Here is a 14,179-nt window from a genome sequence, read left to right on the forward strand (position 1 = left end):
CTGAGTTTACCTGTCTGAAACAAAGTTTAACCCACTGACCTTTCTTTTAAAGGCCAGTAATAGAAGCAGGACAAGAGAAAAGCAAGCGGAGGTGGGGGAAAGGTAACGTTAAGATCCTGGATCGCATCATAAGATTTGGTATACTTGCTAGCGCAGAGTCACAAATTTTACTTTGAGCTTCTGAGCATCCAAGGCAATAAAGAAAGGAAATGTGGTTAGTTAGATGATTCACAGTGCCAAGATAAATGCAGAGGAGTTCTGAAGAAGAGCCCCAGCTATTCCTAGTTCTGAGACTCAAGAGACGGTAGCACATGGTGGATACACAATAGATGTATAAATGTTAGCTCCCCTCATCCTGAAACACAGAAGAAAGAGTGAGTCTAAGAATAAAAGCAACAAGGAAGAGGTAACTTTGGAGCTGAATAAGGCGGAATATGAATTTTCCAGGAGTCTGCAAGGCTGGAGAAGGGGGTGGGGAGTCTGTCCATAAAGGAAGAGTTGTGGCAGTGTCTGGATGGTCTACACATTAATTTAATGACTATCCTCAAAGGGAAGTTAGCTATTTTTTTAAAGTATGTTTTCTTTTGTTCTGTTTTCTTCAGGACCCACAATTTTGGTTCTTGAAGGAAGAAAATGGCCAGGGTAGTCACAAAGGACTTTATTTTTTTTTCTCCATGCCTTTCCAACCATTACAACCAGTAGAAGAACAGTCATTGGGCAAAAGGAGACAGGCTTGGTGCTCCAAGTGAAGAAGGAAGGATTCTGATACTATTTGAACAGCAGGGAAAACAAAAATTCAGGAATATCACTTTAACAGGACACTCACAGTCTTTCGCTCTGTGGCATCCCAGGAGACTCTCAGATCTAGGTTGTCAGCCTCAGTTTTCAGAAGAAGTTTGCAGATAAAGACTGAGGTCTTGAGAGCTAGAATATATGTGCTTGGATTGTTTAACAGATCAGACAAGCAATGCAGTCAGAACCTGGGTCCCGTGCCTGTGGATTCCAGACCTCGGAGGAACTTCTTCCAGAACGTGTGTTAGGAGCTGGAGAAGAGATCTGAGGAGGAAATTTGGGCCTTGGTCCTCCAGGAAATAGAGCTCATGTGAAATAGCTATAGGGAAATTGGGATCTTCCCACAGTGGGATTATTACGATTTTGCCTCCTGGTGCCGCATTGGCCATAACCCAATAGCTGTAATCCCAAGGGAGCGCTCTCTGCTGGTCTGCTATGGGAGAGCCTGCATTGTCCTCAATCCACTTGATGCCTAACCATGTTTCTTTGTTCAACAAATAAGGCTCTGTTCAATCACATAGTGACTTTCTACTAAAGGCTTAGGTACCATACCTGTCCCTTGGGCTAAAATACAGAATACCTGTCTTAATGAGCTCCATCATCTAATAGACAGACGAGGATGAAGGTAATAATCATCACTATTTTAGAAGGTCAGTGGGAATAGGAAAGTGAGAGTATTTTGCCCGGCTTGGGAGTGGGAAGTAGTCAGGGAAGATCTACTGAAGAAAGTTCCCCTGAACTTAGCCTGAAGAAGGAGTAGACATTGGACAGGAGAAGGCAGCGGTGGACATTCCAGGCAGATGGAGTCACCCGAGCAAGGGTGAAATCAGGACGTTTTCTGGAAATTGCAAGTGGTTTGCTTTCCCTGAAAGAGCAGGGTATGTGGAGGAGATATTCGGTAGTTCACCAGGTGCCTAGGGCCACTGAAATAAAACACCACAAACTAGGTACCTTAAACAATGGAAATGCATTCTGTCATCGTTCTGGAGACCAGAACTTCTAGAGATCCAGGTATCAGCAAAGCCCTCCTCCCTCTGAAGGCTTTGGAGAGAATCCCTCCCTGACTCTTCTCAGCTTCTGGCAACCCTTAGCATTCCTTGGCTTGTAGCTGCATTGGTGGTCTCTGCCTCTGCGTCCCATGGCCTTCTCTAGATCTCTCAGCTCAGAGTTTGTGTGTCCTCTGCTCTTCTGATAAAGATACCAGGCATTGGATTTAATCCGGTTTGACCTCATCTTAATAAATTACATCAGCAAAGACCTGATTTCTAAATAAGGTGGACATGAATTTGGGGGTTGGGGGGGAGACACTGTTTAATCCACCACAAGTACTTGATTCCAGAGAGAGAATCCAAAGTTTTTATTAGATCCCCCCCCCCCAAAAGTGCTCCTAATCTAAAAACCCTAGGCAATTCACTGCCTAGGCAAATTTTGAATCAGAGAAGTAGAAAAGGGACAGGAAGCAAGGTATTCATCTTGACCAGAATCCTGACTGTCTCCCACTTCCTAATCCCACAACCCCAATCACCTAAGCAAGTTCTGTGGACCTCCCAGCACCCCGCACCAACGTGTGCCCAACAAACCAGTGGAAACAAGGAGAGGATATTGCTGGGAACAGTGTCTCTTTGCTCCTCTCAGGGTCCCTCATCTGTGAACTGGGGGACGAGTCATTGCCCAGCCCAACTTTACAGGATTGCTGCAGGATGGAGTTTATGGGATAGCCAACAGGGAAAGTGTTTTGCAGGTGGCGAGGAGCCCCAAATTGTAGGGAAGGGTGTTCTGATTCCTCATCTTCACACCACACTCTGCTCCCTCTTTCTCCACCACCCTCCCTTTCAGAAAGTGGAAGGGGGTGGAATAAACCTCACAGAAATCTGTGCTTCCTTCTGCCTTCGACACCCAGAAGGGGCAGGCTCGGAGGAACGTCCAAGTCCCCGCATCCCCTTGGGACTCCGCCCTAAGTAAACTGGTCATGTGAAGCCAGGGCTTCTCTGCTTGGAGGTGTTCATGCCTGGGCGGTTGAAAATGAGCTCATTAGTGATCACAATTAGGTTTGAATTCCCCAGCACAGCACTTGGTATTACTGCCTCACTCTCAGAGACAATTGAGCCGTCACCCATTTGGGGGAGCTTCAGTAATACCCTTTGGGCTCTCCCTGGCCTGCCCAGGACAGACAGTTGATCACAGCAGCCCAGGGTAGGAGCCTGTTATCTCAGCCATCATCTGTTTGCTAAGAATTCTCCCCAGGGCCAGTTCTTGGTATGGTTCCGATGGTTATCTTTGCATCTCTGTGTGACATTTTAGCTCGTCCTGCCCAGGCACAGCAGAAGAGGGACAGGATCAGAGAGTCAGGACATGTGGGTTCTAGGTATGACTGTGACAGACAAATGTGGTGGGCTTGGAGAAGTCATTTCAGTGTTCTGGTATTCAATTTTATCATCTTTTTAAAAAAAAAAAACTTTAAAAAAATGAAGTTGTATATTAAAAAAGAGTTTTTATATGTGGATTTTTCTGGGAGAAAACACTCAGCTGTCATCATTTTCTTGAAAGGGTCACTGAGCCACAGAGACTAAGAACTTAGCACTATTCTTTGGTACTTTAGGAATGTCATACATCCACCATTGAACAAGTCTTTGCAGATGGCCTATTGTATGCTAAGTTCTTTGATAAGGTCCAAGGATGCAAAAATAAATAAGACCCTTTCCAAGGAGACCCCTTTCCCCTAAGAGAGACAGACCGACATACAGAATTATTATAAGATATAATATATAATACAAAGTAAAATAATATAATATAATAATACTACGTGAAATACAATGATAGTGATAAACACAGACATTAGAGCAACATGGAATTTCTGGAAATGTCTGGAACTTTTCTTCTCACCTCCAGAGGAGTCATGAATTGCTGGAAACGGAAAAGGGGACTTTCCAGGACATCCCTGCAGGTTTACAGTGGGAGGGCACCTTCCCTTCTGTTCATCTGGGGGTCCCAGGCTCCTGCTGGCTGACCTTTCCCCTCCAGGACCCTCCACCCACAGTCTGCCTCCGGGTGCTGCCACAAGCAGGTAGAACTTAAGTGAACCCACGCCTCCTCCTTCCTGGATCTATTTCCCTACTGTGTGGGCCTTGGACCTCCTTCCAAGGTGAGGAGCCCCACACCTGGGAACCCCTGGGTCCTGCCACTTCTGCTTTTCCTACCCTGGCTGGCTGGGTGGTTCCCTCCGGGCCCCTTTCCTGTCTAGCCCCCCAGGAGAGCAGATCTTGAGATGCTGATGAGTGCAGCATCACATCCAATGTTACTCTCGCTCCTGTTTCGAGTCCTCGGTGACTTTATAGCTCTGCACGAAACAGAAATTCAGTAATTAAAAAAAAAAAAATTGGCACATTGTGGGTTGCGGGGGCAGAAGGTACAGTGGGCCTGAGTGTTGTCCCACCGCCCCTACCTACTGTTGGGTCCAGGCGTTTCCACTGAACTGCTCCCCTTTGTCCGGGCCACCATCCCCTCTGCCTTTGACTACTCCACTGAACTTCCACACGTCTCACGACAATTCATTCTCCATATGGCAGCCAGAGGGACCTTTTTAAAATGTACACCAGGACATGCCACTCCCCTGTTAAGACTTTCCAAATATTTTCACAGCTTTTAGAGTAAAATCGGCTTCCATGATGTGACATCTGTCTGCTTCTCTGGTCCTATCCTGGGCCCCTCTGCTTCTCACGCACTGGGCTGGCTGACCTGGCTATCCTGACATCAAGGTTCTACCCACGGCCTTTCCGCTCTCTGCCCTGGGTGATTTAGCTGCTCTTCCCTCCGATTTAGGCATGGCTTCTTCCCCTGATGATTCAGATCTCGGTTTTAAAGACGCTGTTTTCCCAGCCGTCTCATCTGGAGTTTCCCCACCTTCCCCTCACCACAGTTTTTTTCACTCGGCTTTCTTTTACCCTCTTTATAGCATTTATTGTAAACTGAAATTATTTTATTCACTTGCTTATTATCCATTTTCCCATTTGCCCCACTCCTGGTCTGACCCCATTATGTGTTCCTTGTCATCTACAATACAGTACAGCATATAGTAGATGAACAAGAAACACTTGAGCATTTATTAGTACTATGATAAAGAGTCATTTAATGTAGTTGAACCCCCAGATCTTTACAGTAGAGTGGAGAAAGGAAAAAAAATGTCTACTTGGCTACCTATCTGATCTTTTATAATCCTTGGAGAATTCTCTGAAGTTACATATATTATAGCTGTGCTATAATTAAATAAATGAAAAGTCCAATGAATTAAAAAGTTGGCCCAAATCACAATTGTGACCTGAAAATTTATCCTCATTAACATATCAATAAAGATTTGGGAGAGAGAGGCAAGGGAGAGAAATTCTTTCCATTCTTCCGAATTTTAAACCTCACCAAAATGTTAGCCATCCGTTGGAGGCTGCCATAGGCTCTCTATCTAGTACCCTCAAAAGAACTTGTAGCCAGGACCCTATTCTGATATATAATTCTCCTGCCTCTGATGTAGTGAATATCATCTATTTATTTATATAATGCATGATAACTGGATGCTATAATAGGTTCTCTGTGGCTCCCAGGAGGAGATGTAAAATCTCCCAATAGGGAAAAACCCACATGCAAAGTTAGAACACAAATAAGAGTATGAGAGAAAATTTTTGTTATAGTTAAAACAGATGAGAATATTATATCCATATGTATAAAATTGTTCATGTTGAGGGTATGTACCTGGTCTTCCCTAGAAATGGATAGTTCCCAACAGGACTTATTAGCCAAACTCTTTTTGACTAAATAGGATAATGAATATAAAATGCTCATTAGCCAGGGTTCTGGCAGGGAGTAGGTATGCAAGGAATGTCGGCAAAAATGCTGGCATGGTGGTGCACACCTGTAATCCAAGCAGCTCAGGAGGCTGAGGCAGGAGGATGGCAGGTTCAAAGTCAGCCTCAGCAACTTAGCAAGGCCCTAAGCAATTTAGACCCTGTCTCAAAATAAAAAATAAAAAAAATAAAAAGGGCTGAGGATGTGGCTCAGTGTTAAGTGTCCCAGGTTCAAGCTGCAGTACGCCCCCGATCCCCCAAAAATGTTGGTAATATTGGCAATGATTCTAGGACTTTCACCTCCTTCCTCAATCAGGATGTCTAGAAGAGAAGGAGATTAAACATGCTCTTGGTAATTTTCCCTCCCAGATCCATCCCATTAAAAAAACTCAGCTCATGTGACTCCCATTGCCTTTTCCTAAATCCACAGCTTGTACAAGCAACTGAAAGTAATAAGCATAATTTAAATGCTATGTCTTTCCTAATTAAAATTCACCCAGAAAGGCATGCCACAGTTATTTTAGTCCATGTGACAGAGGACATTCCATTATATAAATCCAGGCTTCTAAATGGAGTCCCAGGGAAGGTGTGTCACTGCATACATGAGCGTGTGTTGCATGCACACATGCATGTCTGCAGCGTCCATCCGGGAGTGCTACAAGGATAGGCACAGTTGGCCCTGAACAGGATCTGAGTTTTCAAAGGGAGCTGCTGCTGTGCCTCTGGCCGGTGAAGCTCCCTAGAGTCGGCCTTGGCCCTGTCTGGCACTTCTGAAGGAAAACACTAGAATGGCTTTTCCATGAGAGGACGTTGTCCCAGCTCTCTCCGCGGAGGCTCCACATGCTTGGCAGCTCTCCTTGGCAACACTGGTTGCCAGAGCAGCTGTGTCAGCCCGGCTTCCCCAGGAAAGATGGGAAGGCAAGCAGGGAGCCCTCTGCTAACCCAAGGGCTTCTGTCCAGGGACAACCCCCCGCCCCCCCCCCCCAGAGCAATGCACACAGAAAACCAGATCCAGAAAGAGGAGAGAGGACAGTGGAAAAATCAGGAGGAAAAGAAGGGAAGGGAGGGAAGCTAAGAAGGGCAAAGAAAGTTTAGAAGTCGAAGAGACAGACATTCTTTCTGAGAGTCGGTTTTGCTTCTCAAGGGCAGGAGCTTATTTCTGTGTGGGTGGACAGTTGGTTGAAGTATGAAGAGGATTTGAACAAGCTTTTCATTTTTCAGAGGATTCTTTTTTCCCCATCACCTGGCCCTGAACCCTTGCTGTAACCCTGCTAATATTTTTGAAATATGTCTCAATGTCTTTTTCTCTTACTGGTAAATCCATTTCTTAGCGGCCCCTCTGCCATTTTGTCACTGAAAAAGAAAAGTCCCATCGTTTAGGGTAGAAGGAAGATAGGATATTAAGGGAACTCCCCACTCCACAAAAAGGGAAGGAAAGGATTTTCAGATCTGAGGGGATGGAGGAAAGAGAGAAGACAGGGCAATAGGTACAGACAGGAGGTTTTTGGTCCCCCACTTGAGGTCAAACCTGGAGTTGTTTCAGGTCGAAGGGGAAGAAAGTTCAGGAGGGCCATGCAGGTAAGGAAATAGGATCACTTGCCCTGGGATGTACAAATGGCTTAGAGTTAGCCCATGGTCCACCCAGCACAGCATCCAGATGGCACCAGGGCAGCAGGCTAAGAGCTGAGGAATGTGTCAGGGTGAATGAGTGGACCATCTTTCCAAGAGTTGCAGGCTCCACTTTGCTTCAGGGAAATATCCGACACCCCCAAGCAGAGGCAGAAGCTGAAAGAAATGAAGGACCCGAACATCTGGACCATCAATAAAGTGGCTGCCAGATGCAGGGATCTCACCTTGGAGCCATGTTGGGAACCACATGCAAAGCTCCCAGGAAGTTTGGATTCTCTTCCCAGGCTGATAACCAGGAAGCAAACCAAAATGTTCCAAAGAGCTCCCTGTGGCCAGCATGTGAAACTGAGACCCCTCCCCATCCTACCTTGGATTTGCAAGTTACACCTGTGTTCAGACACAACCTTGAGAAAGAGAAGGTGGGAAGATGCCATGAGAGGAGTGATCCTGGACATTTGTACTTTGAATTGATTGAATTTCTAACTCAAAAGAGATCACAATGGATGAAAGATTCTATTTTAAATCAGAAAAGAAGAAATTACCTTTAATTGGTCAATTAAATTTTGGTGGACTCAAAGATGAAATCAATTATAGATCATTTTGAGAGCTGAATTTTTCCCACAATTGAGTGTAGTGTCAAATTTTTGACCTGTCTGTAATAATGACCATTTACAACTGTACAACTCTTTTTTACATGTATTAACATATTTGAATTTTACATCAAATAAAAATAGTTGTTTTTATTCTAACTTTATCTCTAAATACAAAAAGCTCAACAATGGTAGGAGCCTTGCCCAAGTTCAACAGCAGACGATGGCCCCCTCCAGGATTGTTTCAACCACAAACTGCTGAATCTCAGTGTCATACTCTACTGGGGTGATTTCTGGAGATGATGTTTGTTTTCACACTGGAGAGAGGAGAATGCTACTGGTATTTAGTGGATAGAGGCCAGAGATGAAATTAAAGACCCAATGCCTAGAACAGCTCCCATAATAAAGGATTACCTATTCCAAAATGTCCATAGAATCAAGGTGGAGAAACCCTCTAATCTAGGAGATTCAAAAGAGGAGAGCGTCCCTTTCCTTTCACACTTGTGAAAATGGACAAGGACCCTAAGTCAAAGTGATGCCATTTAATAAGGAAGGCCCAAGGGAACAAACTTACTTGCCAGAGGCATCGCCTTATTGGAGCTTCATTTGCAAAATGCCAGAGGTCTTACCTGAGGGTTGGGTTGGGAGGAGATAGTATACCCTGTGGGCAGAGGAGTACACAGGACTTAACTGGAAGCAGATAGTGTTTTACTCCTCTGTACCAGTCAGTTATTTTTAGTAACAATCAAAAAATAAAATAAGTAATAATAATGTCCAGAAAAACCATACTTTTTTTCTTTTATTGCCATATTTAACATCATAAAAATAAGTAGAGTATATCAGAAAAAGAATAGAATCATGTTTTTAATTACATTCATATGTTTTTAAAGGAAAAACTCATAGGTGTATATTGAGCTGTTGCATTAATGAGTAGTCATACTACAGATTTTTTTTATGTCTTTAGTTGTTGATGGACCTTTATTTTATCCATTTATTTATATGTGGTGCTGAGAATTGAACCCAGTGCCGCACACGTGCCAAGCAAGTGCTCTACCACTGAGCTACCACCCCATGGATTTTATGTTCATGTCTTAACTTTCATAACTTTATGACTCCATGAAAATTGGCCTTCTTTGCATCTTCTTGTTCAGCAGACAGTGCAGCCAGATTTATCAAGTTCTTCTCACTCACAGCTTTTTATTAATTTTAATTTTGAAACTTCACATACAGGCGCAGATTTACAAATGCAGATTTTAATATTTATGTAAGGGGAAGATGCACATAAATTCATAAAAACCCCATTTCCCAATAAATTCCACAAATTGAAATTACTGTTCATGTCTTTGTTCCTCTTTAGGATCTATTCTAGCAGTTTTCTAAAGTCTCCACAGTTTAAAATTTCCACTAAAATACCTTTATCAGAAACTTCATAATTTCTATTATATTTGGTGAAAAACTTGAAAAATTTTCTTCTACCACAAAAATAGAGAAGTACTTCCAACAATGAACCCCCATGTTACCTACATCCAGGGCTGACCACCCCACCATCTAGCCTTTAGTGTACATCTTCTCGGGGGTGATTCCTGGAGGAGGTGAGTTTCCTTGTTTAGAGGAAGGGTCTAGGTAATAAGGCAGGCTTCATTGAATTAATGTCTTAAGATTAGATTCTTTTCTAGGTTTATAATTTTTTAATTGCAAAAAGACTATGAAAACACATGAAAGAATAAAGATCATGCATTGAATTAGTTAGTATTAGGTTTGATTGCAATCTATAACATCCAGTCTGTCCTTAAAGATGCTGACATCTTTAAGGGGCTGCATTGTAGTCAAATGTACTTAAACCACATTGTAGAAAGCCCTGAAAACAGAGGGTCAGAGGTAGAACTTAGGTGGGAAATGAGGTGAAGTTCAGAGGAGGAAGTAACCACTTCCAACAGAAAAGCCAGAGATTTCATGGAAAAGTGACATTTAGATTCATCTTGAAGAGTGGGTAGGATTTGGATATTTAAAGGTTATGCTGAGTCCTAGAAGACAGTGGACAGAAGGAATGAAGGTCTTTGTGTCTCTATTTCTCCATCTGCCAAACAAGAATCAGGCCATCTTTGCCCTTCGGATCCACCTCGGAAAATAACAAAAGAAGAGACGGGTTGTATTAAACAACACAGCCTGGGAAATAGGGAGTTGCCATAGTGTTATTGTGTGTAGCCTGGTAGAACATTCAGCAAGTCACATTCCTTCTTGTTTCAGTCAGCTGTTTCATCGTTGCTGTGACGAAAAACCTGACAAAAACAATTAGAGGAGGAAAAATTTATTTTGGCTCAGGGGTTCAGAGGTCTCGGTCCATAAATGGCCAACTTGGTAACTGTAGGCCAGAGGGAGGCAGAACATTCTGGGACGTAGCAGAGGAAAAGCAGCTCAAGACATGGCACCAGGAAGCAGAGACAGAGAGAGCTCTGCTCACCAGGGACAAAATATGAACCCCCAAGGCACCCCCCAGTGACCTACTTCTTCTAGCCACACTCTACCTGCCTACAGTTACCACCCACTTAATTCATTCAAGTAGATTAATGCACTGATTAGATTAAGGCTATCATCACCCAATCACTTCACCTCTAAACTTTCTTGCATTATCTCATACATGAGCTTTTGGGAGACACCTCACATCTAAACCACAATACTTCTCAAGACCACAAGGGTTCTGGAAAATGAAAGAGTTTACAAGATGGAATACGGCAAATGCATCCTCTGACTCAAACACATCACCATCATCCTAAAAGTGCGGTGGGGGTCAGTCTCTGACAATGCAACACGGGCTTCCTGCTGGCTGACTGGTAGGTGGGTCTCACCCATGTGATGGGACGTGTGGTCATCATCAGGAGGCCAGCAAGTCTAGGCACCTGCCTGGGCTTTTCCTATCTCCACCCACAACCTGGGGGACTTCAATCTCCATCTTCCTTTTTTTCCCTGTAGTCATTTCCACCTCTCAGCCACATCCACCACTCACACCCCCCTCCACAACCTCACAAAGTCAGAGGAGAGGGAAGAAATGGAGGGGGCGGGGGGGCAGGGAGACAGGGAGGATGAGAGAGAAGGACCACCTCATACACAAACAGCTCGAATCCCCGGTTCCCGCTGCGAACTGTGAGACCAAGGGAAGGCTCATCTCCTTTTTGCTCGCCCACCTCTGTCTCCTCTTTTAAATTAAATTCCTCTGTTTCTGAGATTCATCTTCATTCAAAAGAAAAGAAAGGACTTGGGTCTTTTAAGTGTTCTTTTTCATGAGGCTTTTCTGGACCTCCGCTTTCCTCTGTCGTCCTGCAGAGGCAGCAGGGGAGAGCGGGGACGTGAACGGAGGGTGAGGGGTGTCTGCAGGGCTGCCTGGTTAAGAAGTGGGCAGGCTGAAGACAGGGAGGGGGGATTGCCGGGCTGGCACAGAAGTCTTGTCAAAGAAAACCCATTTTCTGGCTGCAAAGCTAGGAACAGAAAAGTTAGGAAGGAGGAGAAGAAGGTGACGGGTGAGGGAGATTCATTTGGGAGAAGATAGCCCTAGCTCAGAGGGAGTCCACCGAACACTGGCTTTTCCCTTCCAGATCGCAGCCTCCCTTCCCTCTCAGGGGGTGGGTGGAGAAGCACGTGGGGGCAGGCTGGGGAGTGAGCACACCATCGGAGGCATTTTTAAAAATTTTATTCAGAAGTCATTGGAATATGTTTGCCGGGGGTCAAGGGGGCACTGTGAACTCTTCAGCCCTCACAGAATTGAGCTGGGACCAGCAGGCACACCCTTAGCAATGTAGGGATGTCAGAGCACACTGCCGCACAAGCCTCTCACTCTTCTCTGACCTTGGGCAAGGCGCACCATCACCAAAGCTCTTTCCTTGTTTATTCTACCCTCAAGCACCTCCCAAGGTTACTGAAAGGGCCAGATGAAATACACAGGAGGGGATGTTCAGTTGTACAATGGTGCTCAGCCACAGCAAGATCCTATTCATGAGAGGTTACCATCTTCCTTCCCTGAGGACATTTTCCTTGTGGGAGAAGTTCCTGAGGAGCCCTTCCCCTTACCTTCCCATTTTTCACCCCCTTTCAAAATTGTAGGATGTTGACAAGAAAAGGAGAGGATTGATTTTTGGGGAACAAGCCTGGATTGTAGCTGGGCCTTGTGACTCATGATGGAAGTCCATTGTATCTATTTCCAGGGAAAAATCACACAATTCCCAAACTGGCTGGGGATTGCAGGTTCAACAAAAGGGCATTGGCCTCATTTTGATATCCTGGGACTCATTTTCAGTAGTGGCTTCAGAATTTCTACATAGAAGAGGCTTGGAGGCTGTGATGTATTTGCATGGTGAGGGCACACAGCTAGAAGAACTTGATGCCATCTTAGCAAAGCAAGCACCCTGAATAACTTGAGTATGTTAATCAGCTTTCTGCTGCTATGATAAAATACCTGATGAAAAAAAGTGAAAAAAGGAAAGATTCGTTTTGGCTTACAGTTTCAGAGGTTTCAATCCTTGGGTGGCTGGCTCCATTGTCATGGGCCTGAAGTGAGGCAGAACAACATGGCCCGAAGAGCATGGTGGAGCCAAGCTACTCACCTCATGGCTCCTAGGAGGTAGAGGGCCCAAGAACAAGCTAGGTCTTTCCAGGGCACGCTGGCAGTGATCTACTTTCTTCAATTAGATTCTCCCTCCTACATTTTCTACCATCTCCCGGTAATCCACTTAGCTATGAATCCCTCCATGGATTAATCCACTGATGAGGTCAGAGCCCTCATGATTCCATCATTTTCCAAAAGCCACACCTCTGAACATTGCTGCATCGGGGAACCAAACCTTCAGCACATGAAACTTTAGGGGACGTTCTAGATCCAAACTGTAAGATTATGTATATCAAAACTGGGGTGGAAATTAGTGGTGGTTACGGGGTTCAAATGTTAATGTTCTTTGCCCTACCCTTCGATCTTGTGGGTGGAAGATAAAGATGCAGTGATGGTTGTCAGGGCCACGATTGATGATCTGGCATGAGACTAGGGGTTTGCAAACCTAGAGTGGAATCAAATCTCCACCAGCAAATATTTGATTTCTCTTCTTAAAATAGCTCTAGTAGATACAAGATTCTCTAACATTCTTTCTTAATTTATTCCCTGTCTTCTAAATGTTAGGATAGAAACTTGCAAAAATCTCTCCTTTAGAAACAAAAGTGCTAAGTGATCTCAACATGTTTCCTCATTTATTTGCTTTTCAAAGCCCAGAGACTTTGTCCCACTGAACCTGGGACACTTCCTTCCAGAGGCTTCTTCTCTACCTCTGGCAATGTCCCAGAAGGGGAGGAGGACTGGGCAGTATAAGGGAGGTATTCATATTTGTTGATTATCTAATCCTCTAGTCTGGCAGGTGCTTTGGGTTATTTTGCATAATGCAAATAATATTAAGAAAGCATTAAATGACTCCGATTTGGAAAGATTACGCATAATGTTATCAGATAAAGAAGGCTTCTCTGTCATGGATGCCCAATAAATATGGTTATTAAATAATCAGATGTCACAAACAGGGTTTAAAACCACATTTTATCCAATTCCAAAATGTGTGCTCCTTCTATGTGTATTCTCAAACCCAACTTGGAGAAGGTAGTGACTGACCTCCTCCCAAATGCTGTATGTCTCTGGTAAGCAACATATACATAAATATATTTATATATATTTGTCCAAAAATATATATAAATGGAGAAACCCCTTTGAGACCATGCATCAAACTACCAGGGATGACTTAGTGTGTCCCCTCTGGTGGAGAAAGTAGTGTGCAAGGTACTTTGGTTGGTTGGAGTCAGTGGACATTTACAAGGCAAGTGTCTTGTGATACCCATACTTTTAAGAAATCAAAGCCCACTCAAGCTAGCTCCAAAGGTGGGGTGTGGGAGGGTAATTTTAATGGCAGATATTGTTTTTGAATCCAAGGGACACTGAACAATTAAAGCAAGAACCGGGGAAGTCTGAGGACTTGGAAGGATTGCAATGACCTTGTTGATTTGCCATCCACTCCTCTACTGACCATTCAGCCCCTCCCTATCATTTAGAGGAATAGTTTCCACATTGTAATCATCCTGTGTTAAGCCAACGTAATCATCAAATTGGAGCTGGCGGGTGGGGTGGGGAGTATACATCTAGTGGTTCACAAAGTATATCCAAGGAATATACTTGCATAGGCACATTTTGAGGTTCACAAAGTATATCCAAGAAACATGCATAGGCACATTTTGAGAGTTTCATATATATATATATATATATATATATATATATATATATATATATATATATATATATATATAATATATAATATA

The 14,179-nt window shown here is 43.9% G+C and overlaps 1 protein-coding gene across 1 annotated transcript in view; it reads left to right on the plus strand.

Annotated features, from left to right (window-relative positions):
- The window catches only part of Mmd (monocyte to macrophage differentiation associated), a 103,155-nt gene that overhangs the window by 78,275 nt on the left and 10,701 nt on the right, over positions 1-14,179 (plus strand). The gene's annotated exons all lie outside the window — the stretch shown is intronic.

The sequence above is a fragment of the Marmota monax genome, unplaced genomic scaffold (assembly GCF_021218885.2).
Source record: "Marmota monax isolate L192 unplaced genomic scaffold, Marmota_monax_Labrador192_F-V1.1 WCK01_AAM20220418_F8-fsc00064, whole genome shotgun sequence".
In the NCBI taxonomy this organism is placed as follows: domain Eukaryota; kingdom Metazoa; phylum Chordata; class Mammalia; order Rodentia; family Sciuridae; genus Marmota; species Marmota monax.